Source organism: Bombina bombina, chromosome 1, assembly GCF_027579735.1.
Source record: "Bombina bombina isolate aBomBom1 chromosome 1, aBomBom1.pri, whole genome shotgun sequence".
Taxonomy (NCBI): Eukaryota; Metazoa; Chordata; class Amphibia; order Anura; family Bombinatoridae; genus Bombina; species Bombina bombina.
Window position 1 is genome coordinate 1,482,850,813 of NC_069499.1, and position 13,447 is coordinate 1,482,864,259.

Below are 13,447 nucleotides of genomic sequence, written 5' to 3' on the forward strand. Positions count from 1 at the left end.
AAAAAGCATAAAAATACAGTTTATATCGCACTCACATTTGACATCCTCAAACAGTATGAGGTATGTATATGGCACATATAATTTATGTATATACATCTTTAGACATAAATATGTGTGTAGCTATATTAAAGCACTTTGCCTGCCTTTTTTTCCTAATACCTGACAGCTCATATTATTGGGCCCTTATAACTTTTGTGTGCAATTTTTAAAAATATTTTTCATTAAATGGTGTTAATATGAGTGTAACTGTACTGTGTCATTTTTTTAATGTGTTTTGTGCAACTTTTTATTTTCGCGAAACAGTTAACCACAGCTTTGTAATCATTCTAGCGTAAATTGCAATTGCGCACAAGTAATCACATTTCCTTTCAACTCATAATACTAGTGCAATTTTACCTGCATGCAAACGACTGTGAAAACCCACGCTCAAACGTAATCTGGCCTTAATTACGTTTCTTTTCTCTCAAGATTTTTGTTTGTTGGAAGATCATATTGCAAAAAGTCTGACATTTACATTGTAATTTCTGTCTTTACATTTAAAAAAAAATTCATTTTCATAAGGGTGTATAGACTTTGTTTTATATACAATGTAAACTACATTTTAAAAGGATTGGTGTGACAGTATATATAAATTTGTGCCTAACAATATCAGAATTCAGGTGTTTATTTTAACAGTTACATTTTAATACTACATAACAAGTTAAATCCAAATAGAATTTTAACTAAAAAAAATTGCTTAAAGGGACACTGAACCCAATTTTTTTCTTTCGTGATTCAGATAGAGCATGCAATTTTAAGCAACTTTCTAATTTACTCCTATTATCAAATTTTATTCATTCTCTTGCTATCTTTATTTGAAAAAGAAGGCATCTAAGCTTTTTTTGGGTTCAGAACTCTGGATAGCACTTTTTATTGGTGGATGAATTTATTCACCAATCAGCAAGGAAAACCGAGGTTGTTCACCAAAAATGGGCCGGCATCTAAACTTACATTCTTGCATTTTAAATAAAGATACTAAGAGAATGAAGAAAATTTGATAATAGGAGTAAATTAGAAAGTTGCTTAAAATGTCACACTCTATCTGAATCACAAAAGAAAAAATTGGGTTCAGTGTCCCTTTAAGTCTATCAAAATAAAATTTTACTTACTCAGTGAAAGTCTTGGGTCATGGAAAATATCCTTTAAAAGGACATGTAAATAAAAATAGCACAGCTGATTTTCATAAAAGCATACTGAAATAGCCTCCGGAGTGTACATGTGGATTGAGCATTATATATCAGCAGTGTTTGCAATAATGGTATACATATAGTACTTAAGATATGTGCATGCTTCAGTATTCTCCCATACTAAGTTTCAAGAAGGATTTCAAGAGTAAAAGCTAACCTTCTTAATAGAAATAAATTGAGATATTTTTTTTTTCTAAATTGTGGGCTCAGGACTTAATTTTTTATACTGAAAGCTACAGGATCCCCAGCTGGGAGTTTGTCACCTAGCATGATGGCAAGCAGACAGCATTTTACCATCGCACAAGCAAATGCTTGTGCAGCAACACCCTCTCAAGCAACTAATTATGCGAGAGCAGTACCTGTCAATCAAGACCTCAAGGGTATTTCTCTTTTTTTTATTCAATCAACACAGAAATTATTAGCCTTTTAGTTACCATTTATACAACACACTCTTAGATCTAAATTAGATTTATAGATGCTCATGAGCTTGCCAAGGGTTCTCGTCAGGGGAATATTTTGGCCTAGGCAAACAAGGCACTTGCCTAGGGTGTCAGATTTTGGGGGCAGCACCTTATGAGTCTCACGACACATGCATACTGCACTTCACACAGGCACCATTAACACAGACTCACCATATACATACACACATAAACATATACACACACGCACACTTAACAATGAAAATGCCATGAAAAAAAGTCATGTTACACCCTCACCAAAAAATATTATGGACAAAAAATGCCTCAAACAAGGAGGATTGGGTGGGGTTGGTAGGGCAGCAGAATTGTGAGTGCCTAGGGCAGCACAAAACCTAAATACGCCACTGGTTCTCATTGTAAAGACAATATCATATCAGAAACTCATTAACCATTGAGTTTTTTCCATTAAGATCTACAGTTATGTGTTCTGTCCAATACATGATATCTCGAACATCAAGCGGGAATTGGTAGTAATGTGGAAAATTAACATCTGCAACCACAATACTTAGATAACACCCATGCAAAACAGTTCATGCAGATTTCTGTAACTGTAAAATATTCAGATGTGTGTTTTGTTATGCTAAAATTGTCTTTAGTTTTCAGTTGATATTTTGTTTATTTTTAATGTTTTAAGTGTTCATTTTATATTCAAAGCAACAGTTTTTTTTGGGGGGGAGGAGGGGAACCAGAGGCTTAAAAATGTTATGTTATACTGTAACATGTATTATCAGATTTTTTGGGGAAAAATAATGATAACCTAATAATTATACTTGCTGGCATGGAGAGAAATCATATCAAATCTTTAGGGACTTTTGAACATTTAAGTAAGGAAAATGAACTTTTATACAATGTGGAAATAAAATCAAATCACTGCCAACAGCAATATTAGTGACGAAAGATATAGAAGACGTGGAGGAACAGGGATTAAAGTGACATAAAAATGAATTTCAAACGCACAGATGTACATTTGAGGTTTGATTAGAAGAAATCCTGCAGATATATATGATTGCAAATTGTTTTAAAAACAATATTACTTATTTTATCAAACTTGTGACTGGCAACGTATACATCAATAGGCCAATGGAGGTGTATTCTCTTAATGCATATGCTCCAAATGCTGGCGGGCACATCCCAGAGAGAATGCTTGCACAAAAGATCTTCTGCTTCAGAATATGAACCATTGATAGATCTTAAAATAAAAATAAAAAATATTAAACATGTATATTGTAGAAATACTTGGTTCACATTAGAGTTTGTCCCTTTAAATTGCAATGTAGTATCAGACATCTTATTAAGAAAATTATGTACAGTATATGTGGAGCATCACTGGCAGTCAGATGTAAAACCAACGGTAGATCAGTTACTTAAAAGATAAACTGTGGGGACAGCTAAGATGGATTATACCAATTTATTTAAAGACAGATGAGGGAATAATAAAGAGACAAGAGAAGAAATTAAGAAACAGAGAAATAAAAATAAAATAGACAGACAGACAGGAAGACAGACAGGCAGACAAACAGACAGATAAAGACAGGCAGACAGACATATAAAGAAAGAAAGAAAGAAAGAAATACATTAAAAAATGTGGATCTTAATATTTTGTAGAATTTTTAGTCAAGTCTTGTATGAAGTAGGACTTGCTAGTCATGTTGGGTAGAAAGATGATTTATAGTTTTGATTCCTGAATATAATTTCTAAGATAGACAGATAGATAGATAGATAGATAGATAGATAGATAGATAGATAGATAGATAGATGATAGATAGGTAGACAGACAGACAAACAGTTAGATAGATTGATAGATTGATACAAACAGGCCCATTTATCAAGCTCCGTACGGAGCTTGAAGGGCCGTGTTTCTGGCGAGTCTTCAGACTCGCCAGAAACACAACTTATGAAGCAGCGGTCTAAAGACCGCTGCTTCATAACCCTGTCCGCCTACTCTGAGCAGGCGGACAGGAATCGCCGGAAATCAACCCGATCGAATACGATCGGGTTGATTGACAGCTCCCTGCTGGCGGCCGATTGGCCGCGAGTCAGCAGGGGGCGGCGTTGCACCAGCAGCTCTTGTGAGCTGCTGGTGCAATGTTAAATGTGGAGAGCGTATTGCTCTCCGCATTTAGCGAGGTCTTGCGGACCTGATCCGTAGTGACGGATCAGGTCCGCAAGCCCTTTGATAAATGGGCCCCATAGATAGATTAATAGATTGATATATAGATAAATAGATAGATAGATAGATAGATAGATATAGACAGGCACACAGTCATAGATAGATAAGCTAACAATGGTATTGAGCTCTGGTTGTTCATTCCTGTGAGTGTTCTTCTCTCTGTATGTATGTAGCCTCCCTATGGGAAAAAAGGGGAAACAAGACGTTGACTCCGTGCTCAGGGTGCTTAGAGGAATATGGCTACACCTCACTGACGAGGCACAATAAAGGCCGAAACGATCATCTTGGGTTGCTGTGTTTCTTGTTCAGAAAGGAATTGCCTGGTATTTTGGCGCTGGACTGACTGTAATAGGCGAGGCTTAGATTGATATAATACAGGAAAGTTCTGCTGTGTGAAAAGCATTACTGGGCTAAAAGAAGTTGCACCCAAGTGGTAAATCGCCATAGAACAGGTTAACAATGGTATTGAGCTGGTTGTTCGTTCCTGTGAGTGCACTTCTTTCTGTATGTATTAAGCCTCCCTATGGGAAAAAAGGGAAAACCAGACGTGGACTCCTTGCTCAGTGTGCTTAGAGGAATATGGCTACACCTCACTGATGAGGCCCAATGAAAGCTGAAACGATCATCCGGGGTTGCTGTGTTCCTTGTTCAGAGAGGAATTACCTGGTATTTCGGTGATGAGCTGACTGTAATAGGCGGGATCAGACTGATATACTACAGGAAAGTTCTACTCTGTGAAAAGCATTACTGGGCTAAAAGAAGTTGCACTCAGGTGGTAAATCGCCATAGAACAGTCTAATAATGGCTTTGAGCAAGTTGTTCATTCCTGTGAGTGCACTTGTCTCTGTATGTATTTAGCCTCCCTATGGGAAAAAAGGGGAAACAAGACGTTGACTCCGTGGTCAGTGTGCTTAGAGGAATATGACTACACCTCACTGACGAGGCCCAATTAAGGCCAAAACGATCGTCTGGGATTAGTGTGTTCCTTGTTCAGAAAGGAATGGCCTGGTATTTCGGCGCTGGACTGACTGTTCGTTCCTGTGAGTGCACTTCTTTCTGTATGTATTAAGCCTCCCTATGGGAAAAAAGGGGAAACCAGACATGGACTCCTTGCTCAGTGTGTTTAGAGGAATATGGCTACACCTCACTGACGAGGCCCAATGAAAGCTGAAACGATTGTCTGGGGTTGCTGTGTTCCTTGTTCAGAGAGGAATTGCCTGGTATTTCGGTGATGAGCTGACTGAAATAGGTGGGATCAGACTGATATACTACAGGAAAGTTCTACTCTGTGAAAAGCATTACTGGGCTAAAAGAGGTTGCACCCAGGTAGTAAATCGACATACAACAGGCTAACAATGGTATTGAGCTGGTTGATCGTTCCTGTGAGTGTGCTTCTCTCTGTATGTATTTAGCCTCCCTATGGGAAAAAAAGGGGAAACAAGACGTGGACTCCTTGCTCAGCATGCTTAGAGGAATATGGCTACACCTTACTGACGTGGCCCAATGAAGGCTGAAACGATCGTCTTGGGTTGCAGTGTTCCTTGTTCAGAGAGGAATTTTCTGGTATTTCAGTGATGAGCTGACTGTAATAGGCCGGATCAGACTGATATACTACAGGAAAGTTCTACTCTGTGAAAAGCATTACTGGGCTAAAAGAAGTTGCACCCAGGTGGTAAATCGCCATAGAACAGTCTAACAATGGTTTTGAGCCAGTTGTTTATTCCTGTGAGTGCACTTGTCTCTGTATGTATTTAGCCTCCCTATAGGAAAAAAGGGGAAACAAGACGTTGACTCTGTGGTCAGTGTGCTTAGAGGAATATGACTACACCTCACTGACGAGGCCCAATTAAGGCCAAAACGATCGTCTGGGATTAGTGTGTTCCTTGTTCAGAAAGGAATGGCCTGGTATTTCGGCGCTGGACTGACTGTTCGTTCCTGTGAGTGCACTTCTTTCTGTATGTATTAAGCCTCCCTATGGGAAAAAAGGGGAAACCAGACGTGGACTCCTTGCTCAGTGTAGTTAGAGGAATATGGCTACACCTCACTGACGAGGCCCAATCCAATAAAAGCTGAAACGATCATCTGGGGTTATTATTATCATTTATTTATAAAGCGCCAGCAGATTACGCAGCGCTATACAAAGAATAAAAACATTACAGGGTTATAGTAATACACAAACAAGTACAGTAGGGGTAAATAACAGTTGTAGGTGCAATAATTGAGTTATACAAAAGGAGAGGAATGCCCTGCCCTTGAGCACAATCAGTAGTAGTTCACTTTAAATACAAAGTGGCCTACAGGTAGAGGGGCTCTCAAGCTTACAATCTAAAGGAGAGGGAGTGGACACAGAAGTTGAGGGAGAAGGGAAATAAGTATGATATAAGGCAGGGTAAACTGAGAGTGAGTGATGATATAGGGAAAAAGTGTATGTGACATAGCAAAAGAGATTTTGAAAAGTGTGAAAGAATGTGGTAAAATGTCAGTACAAAGGATGTGAGTCTGAAGTGGTTTCTTTATCCTGGATTATTAGTGACAGCTGCACATAATTACTGTTAGAAGGTGTGTGTATATATTAAGATAAACACTAGGGTGGGTTGGTTGTGGGAAGGGACTGGAGGACTAGTGCTTGCAAATCTCTGTAGTCTGATGTTAGGCTTTACAAATCTGATGTTAGGTGTGAGTCTGTGGAAAGAGAAAGAGGGTAGACATGCCTGGTGAGAATGTTTAGGGGGAGGAGTGGTTTGAAGCACAGCAGGGTGGGTGAAAAGGTTTGGAAACAAAGTTTGGAGCATAAAAAATTAGAATATTACAATGATATTTTAAAAGAATTCCATGATAGCCCAACAGACATAAGAAATAGTTGCACTCAGTGCCTTGATTGGAGAGAGACCAGTCAGGTGAATTACCTTGTAAAATGTTTTTTCAAATCTCTGGAGTCTGATGTTAGGCTTTGCAAATCTGATGTTAGGTGTGAGTCTTGTAAAATGTTGCTGTGTTCCTTGTTCAGAGAGGAATTGCCTGGTATTTTGGTGATGAGCTGACTGTAATAGGCGGGATCAGACTGATATACTAAAGGAAAGTTCTACTCTGTGAAAAGCATTACTGGGCTAAAAGAGGTTGCACCCAGGTAGTAAATCGACATACAACAGGCTAACAATGGTATTGAGCTGGTTGATCGTTCCTGTGAGTGTACTTCTCTCTGTATGTATGTAGCCTCCCTATAGGAAAAAAAGGGGAAACAGACGTTGACTCCTTGCTCAGCGTGCTTAGAGGAATATGGCTACACCTCACTGACGAGGCCCAATGAAGGCTGAAATGATCGTCTTGGGTTGCTGTGTTCCTTATTCAGAGCAGAATTGCCTGGTATTTTGGCGCTGGACTAACTGTAATAGGCGGGATTTACCACCCAGGTCGTAAATCGCTATAGAACAGGCTAACAATGGTATTGAGCTGGTGGTTCGTTCCTGTGAGTGCACTTCTCTCTGTGTGTATTTAGTCTCCGTATAGGAAAAAGGGGAAACCAGACGTGGACTCCTTGCTCAGTGTGCTTAGAGGATCACTTCTACACCTCACTGACGAGGTCCGAAATAATTGTCTGGGGTTGCTGTGTTCCTTGTTCAGAGAGGAATTGCCTGGTATTTCGGCGCTGGACTGACTGTAATATAGGCGGGATCAGACTAATATACTACAGGAAAATTCTACTCTGTGAAAAGCATTACTGGGCTAAAAAGAAGCTGCACCCAGGTGGTAAATCCCCATAGAACAGGCTAACAATGGTATTGAACGGGTTGTTCGTTCCTGAGAGTGCACTTCTCTCTGTAGATAGATAGATAGATAGATAGATATGATTAGATTGATAGATAGATAGATAGATAGATAGATAGATAGATAGAGACAGACAGGCAGACAGACGTACATAGATAATAGATAGATAGATAGATAGATAGATAGATAGATAGATAGATAGATAGATAGATGGGAGATAGAGAGATAGATAGATAGATAAGATTAGATAGATACAAACAGACAGCAATACATAGATGATAGATAGATAGATATAGATAGATGATAGATAGATAGATGGATATAAATATATAAATATATAAAAATGTGGATCTTAATATTATGTAGAATTTGTTGTCAATTCATCTTGTATGAAGTTTAACTTGCTAGTTTGGTTGTGTAGATTTTTTTTAGATAGATAAATAAATAGATAAATAGATAGATATATAGATGATAGATTGATTGATAGATAGATAGATAGATAGATAGATAGATAGATAGATAAATGATAGACAGACAGACAGACAGACAGACAGACAGACAGATAGATAGATAGATAGATAGATAGATAGATAGATAGATAGATAGATACATGGATAGCAATATATATATATATAATAAATGTGGATTTGAATATTATGTAGAATTTTTAGTCAACTCATCTTGTATGAAGTAGAACTTGCTAGTTTTGTTGTGTAGAAAAACATTTATAGATAGATACATAGATAGATAAATAGATAGATAGATAGATATATGACAGATTGATAGATAATTAGATAGATAGATAGATAGATAGATACATAGATAGATAATTAGATAGATAGATGATAGATAGATAGATACGATTAGATAGATAGATCAATATAGACAGGCAGACAGGCATAGATAGATAGATAGAAAAATGATAGATAGATGATAGATAGATAGATAGATAGATAGATAGATAGATAGATAGATAGATAGATAGATGATAGCTAGATAGATAGATAGATAAGATTAGATAGATAGAGACAGACAGAAAGATAGATAGATAGATGATAGATAGATAGATAGATAGATAGATAGATGATAGATAGATAGATGATAAATAGATATAAATATATATATATATATAATAAATGTGTATTTGAATATTATGTAGAATATTTAGTATGAAGTACTAGGACTTGCTAGTTTTGCTGTGTAGATTTTTTTTTTTATATATTTTTGATTCCTAACTAGAATTTCTTTGTATTTAAACAGCTAATTGTTCCTTTTATCCTGAAATTTTAACCGGACTTTGTTGACAAAAATTATAAAACATTTTTGCAGGTAAATAACTAGAACTTGAGTAAAATGCAAGCTGTTTGGTATTTTTTCCGTATTGTATCACTATGTAAATGTGTTGTGTAGTTTAAGGTACCCAGAGCTGTGGAAACTAGAAATATGCGCAATGGTTTTCGGAGAAAAGTAAAACTTTTTTTTTTTCATGTTAATTGCATTTGTCTGAAAACGATAAGTGAGGGCAGAAAAGGAGTCAAAAGTTCATATCTACACTACTTAGGAGGGAAAGGCATCAAATGTCTCAAGGGACAGTTTGCCCAAAAATATTCTACCCTTTAATTTGTTCCCAATCATCCATTTTACCTGCTGATCTGGCTCTTTTTCCCTTATTTCAGTATTTGAAATAGCTGATTTAGTCTGTGGTATTCCTATCTATACTGAAAGTTTCTATACTTAAAGGGACCATCAAGTCAAAACTCAACTTTCCTGATTCAGATATGGCATGCAATTTTAAACAAGTTTCCAATTTACTTTTATCATCAAATTTGTTTTGTTTTCTTGGTATTTTTTTTTCAAAGCAAAACCTAGGGAGGCTCAAACTGATTTCTAAGATGCTGAAGGCCTTCTCTTATTTCAGTTTTGTACAGCTAGACAGTGCTAGTTCATGTATGACATACAGATAATATTATGCTCACTCCTGTGGAGTTATTTTTTTTTTTTTTAAATCAAAGTTTTTTATTGAGGCAATATTAAAGATACAAAACATCAAACAGTATACAATCAGCAGCTTGTTATAGAACATAACATATGTTATTAATAAGACATTGGCTGTAAATGCGATGTACAACTTTTACATTCTGAATTTACCTCTTTTCTATTTCGTTTCCTATGTCATAACATAAAGATAATAATGAAAGAATGAAAGAATTTAAACAACCCTGGTAAATTATACTTCCTATAGGATGATACGTTTATTATAATAGAGGTGTATTTATTTTTGAAGGATTGACAAATTATAGGGAATCAAAACAAGTTGCTCCTATTAAATACAAGACTAAGAGCAACTTATGACAAAATAATGTTTGTAGCGGATTAATACCGCTTATTTATCCACCTAATATAAGAGTGGATTATAGCTATGAGAGCGGGGGGGACGGAGTTATAGATTCAATTAGAGTTTACAAACTTTCCAGGCTGTCATCATTAAAGCTGAACTCTATATATACTCTTACGTAGAGACCTGTTCAAATATCCTGGGTTTTTGTGTATAATACGGGTCAGATTACATTCTGGAACAATTATTCTCATAGCAAAGTATCAGGATGTATGTAACATGAAATATGAGGTAGATAATATGAAACATAGTATAAAACGAGATATAAAGGGCTTCTAGAGGGACTCCTCTCCTGGGGAGGTGCCATCTACCGGCGACAAGGGAAAAGGGAGTAGGGGTATGACCCGTAGGCAACAAGTACCGACGGGAAAGGGAGGAGAGGAGTCACTTCTGTATTAGTTACGTATAATGCCAATTCCACTGGCCTGGCCGCAACCAGCAGAACAAGCCTAGATTGGTTTACCGAACCCTTCTAAGTAAACATACATTATCCATGTATACTGCTACATCCTGACTCACAATTAGGGTGTCTAAAGCAAACTAACCAACCTTGAATGTTTAGAAAGTATAACCCTGACAAATGTCAATGATATACTAAGAAAAGGTTACCTATCTGGAGCAAGCTTATGTTATGGAATAGTAGCCCTATTGAACAGAAGAGACCTAAACACTAGAGGGCCCTGCGGAACACCCATCACTGTACCTAAGCTTTAGCTACAGCTGTATCCAAATATAAGAGATCTCATAATAGGCTTGGCATGATATGTATGTTGAACCTATATATCAGAGGGCACGGTACTAGATTTGCTACTATAGACAATTTAGCAGTAGTCAGCTGACTTGAAATGAAAAATAACATGTCGTGCAAGGTTGCACCCCATTAATTGGGATATACAATTATGTAGTTTCATTGAGACCCTGTATGAGACTTAGCACTATGTATAAGCTGTACCTATATCTGAGAGGGCACTGCATAATACTTGTCACTATATACCAGCTGTGCCTGTACACTAAGAGGCACAGTATAAGACCTGGTACTATATCCAAGCTGGGCTGAAATACTAGTGGGCACCATATAAGTCCTATTACCATATACCTTCTGTGCTTATAAACAAATGGTACTGGGTTAGACTTTGTACTTTAAACAATTAGTAGGAATCAGCAGACCTAGATGCCTGGGTTATAGACAGTTAGATTCTCCTAGTGACTGCATACTAATCTCTATAGCAAAATTTATAGTAATACAACATCTAGTCCATAGAATAATAGGGTATTTGGTATTTTAGGTTATAGGAGAGCAATCATGTAAAGCATTCTTCAGGATATATCATAACTTTGAATACAGAATGAAAAATCACAATAAAGTAACCAGAATTAACATTTCACCTCCTAGCTCTGCTATAGCTATGGAATGGACTAAGTGTGGGATATGTTAAACGAGGCTTTTGCACTGTATATGGTAGCAGGTATGGTGTACTGCAATATTTTTTATAACTTACAGAGCTTGTATGCGTATATATTTACTTATCTAATAGAAAGAGAGTATAACTGTGCATAAATACATATCAATAAAAACACTCGCAAATATGTTAAGCCAGGAACTTAGAGTTATGAACTGCATTACAGTCAGCGTACTGAAAATTAACATTTATATACAATGAGCCAATGAAAATGTATATGTTCACAAGAAGACATAAAACATAAGTTCAAGTAACATAACCAACTTAGCAACTATATTAAATGTGGAGGAGAATTGAACCTTAGCGCTGTGTCTGTGAGAGGGTATTGTCACTGATACAGGTTCAGTTCAAGATCCGTTGTAACAGGTCACTGTGCTAGGGCCTCCTAGCTATGCCATGTGGGTGTATAGAGAGGTCAAAAGGATAATCATCCACCCGGGTCAAAAGGGACCCCAAAGCGTTCAATAGGTACAGTCCATGCCAGTTTTTGGGGATTCTGCCTCCATCTAGACCACTCCGTCCCAGGGGAATAACCCCTGTGTCTGCTCAGCTTCACATGTGGGAGACAATATGTGCGGCTCTTCGGTGGCGGCTTGTAATATAGTTCAGCTGTTTTCCTGGGTACTTGTGACGCTGCCGGACTCTGAAGCATAAGCTCTGGTTCTGTCGGGAGGATTACAGATCGTGCGGTAGGTTGAGCCTCATCTTCTGCCCACCGATTTTCTCCTGAAACCTCATGCAGCTCAAGATCGTCATGCTGTAGTTGCGTGTTCCACGGGGCCTCCGGTGCGCCATTAGGAGAGTAGGGATCGGCTGATAGGAGGGAGGGTGCACTTACTGCGGTCTGAAGAGCGGCTACACAGCTCATATGGTGCTGGTCTAGACGATTAGACATATCATTCAACATAGATATGACCAGCCTTAAGGTGTTAGTCGTGAATACTGCCTCGTGGGTATCCTCCATGTTGTTATAGAGGGCCGGCATAGTCCGATGGTAACATAAGAGCGGCTGGTAGTGTGTAGAAGTTAGGTTCCTGTATCGACTTGAGCCGTATTAGCTCTGTAGGTTACCGGTAAACCAGTAAAGTGTAGCGCCCTCAAAAACTCAGCTAACCGCCAGCTACTGTACACATGGAAATCGCCTAGGCCTCAGACATTAGTATCTCCCCATGGAGGTTATATAGGGTACATGATCCCAAAAGATAGAACAAAAACTGTGTCATCCTCTTTCCTGTCCAAACTTAATAAAGGCATATACTTAAAGTGGTTAATTTGTTTTATTTTTGGTGCTTCATTTATCATCCATAGCAGGAGCCCAGAGCAGATGCGACCTCTCTCCTCGGCTGTTGGCTCCGCCCTGTGGAGTTATTTATGAGTCAGCACTGATTAGTTAAAATGCAAGTCTGTCAAAAGAACTGAGATAAGGGGGCAGTCTGCAGAGGCTTAGATGCAAGGTTATCACAGAGGTAAAACGTGTATTATATCAAAGTTTATGCAGAACTAGGGAATGGGTAATAAAGGGATTATCTATCTTATTACAATAACAATAAACATTTTGGAGTAGACTGTCCATTTAAGTCCAGTCTACTGACAAACATAGCCAGCAGAAGAAATTGCATTCCCAGTTGGGTGTAGAAGAGATACGTAATAAAATGTTAATTTTCCATTGTTCTCTCCAAGGCCCGGATGATCAGAAGTGCTACGAGGGGGCAAAATATTCAAAGGGATCCATCGAGCAAGCCTGTCGGAATATTCCAAGTTCTCGACATAGTGGCATAGCAGCGTTTACTATACATGCCATTGGTAGGTAATGCTGGCTTAGACAACACCCAGCATCACTGACCATATTCGCGATCTATAGTAAAGGGATCCCTTGAATAGAACTGCCGTCTGCCTAACCGCTTATCTTAATATCCCTAAACCGAAGTACCCCACGATCGCAAACTAATACT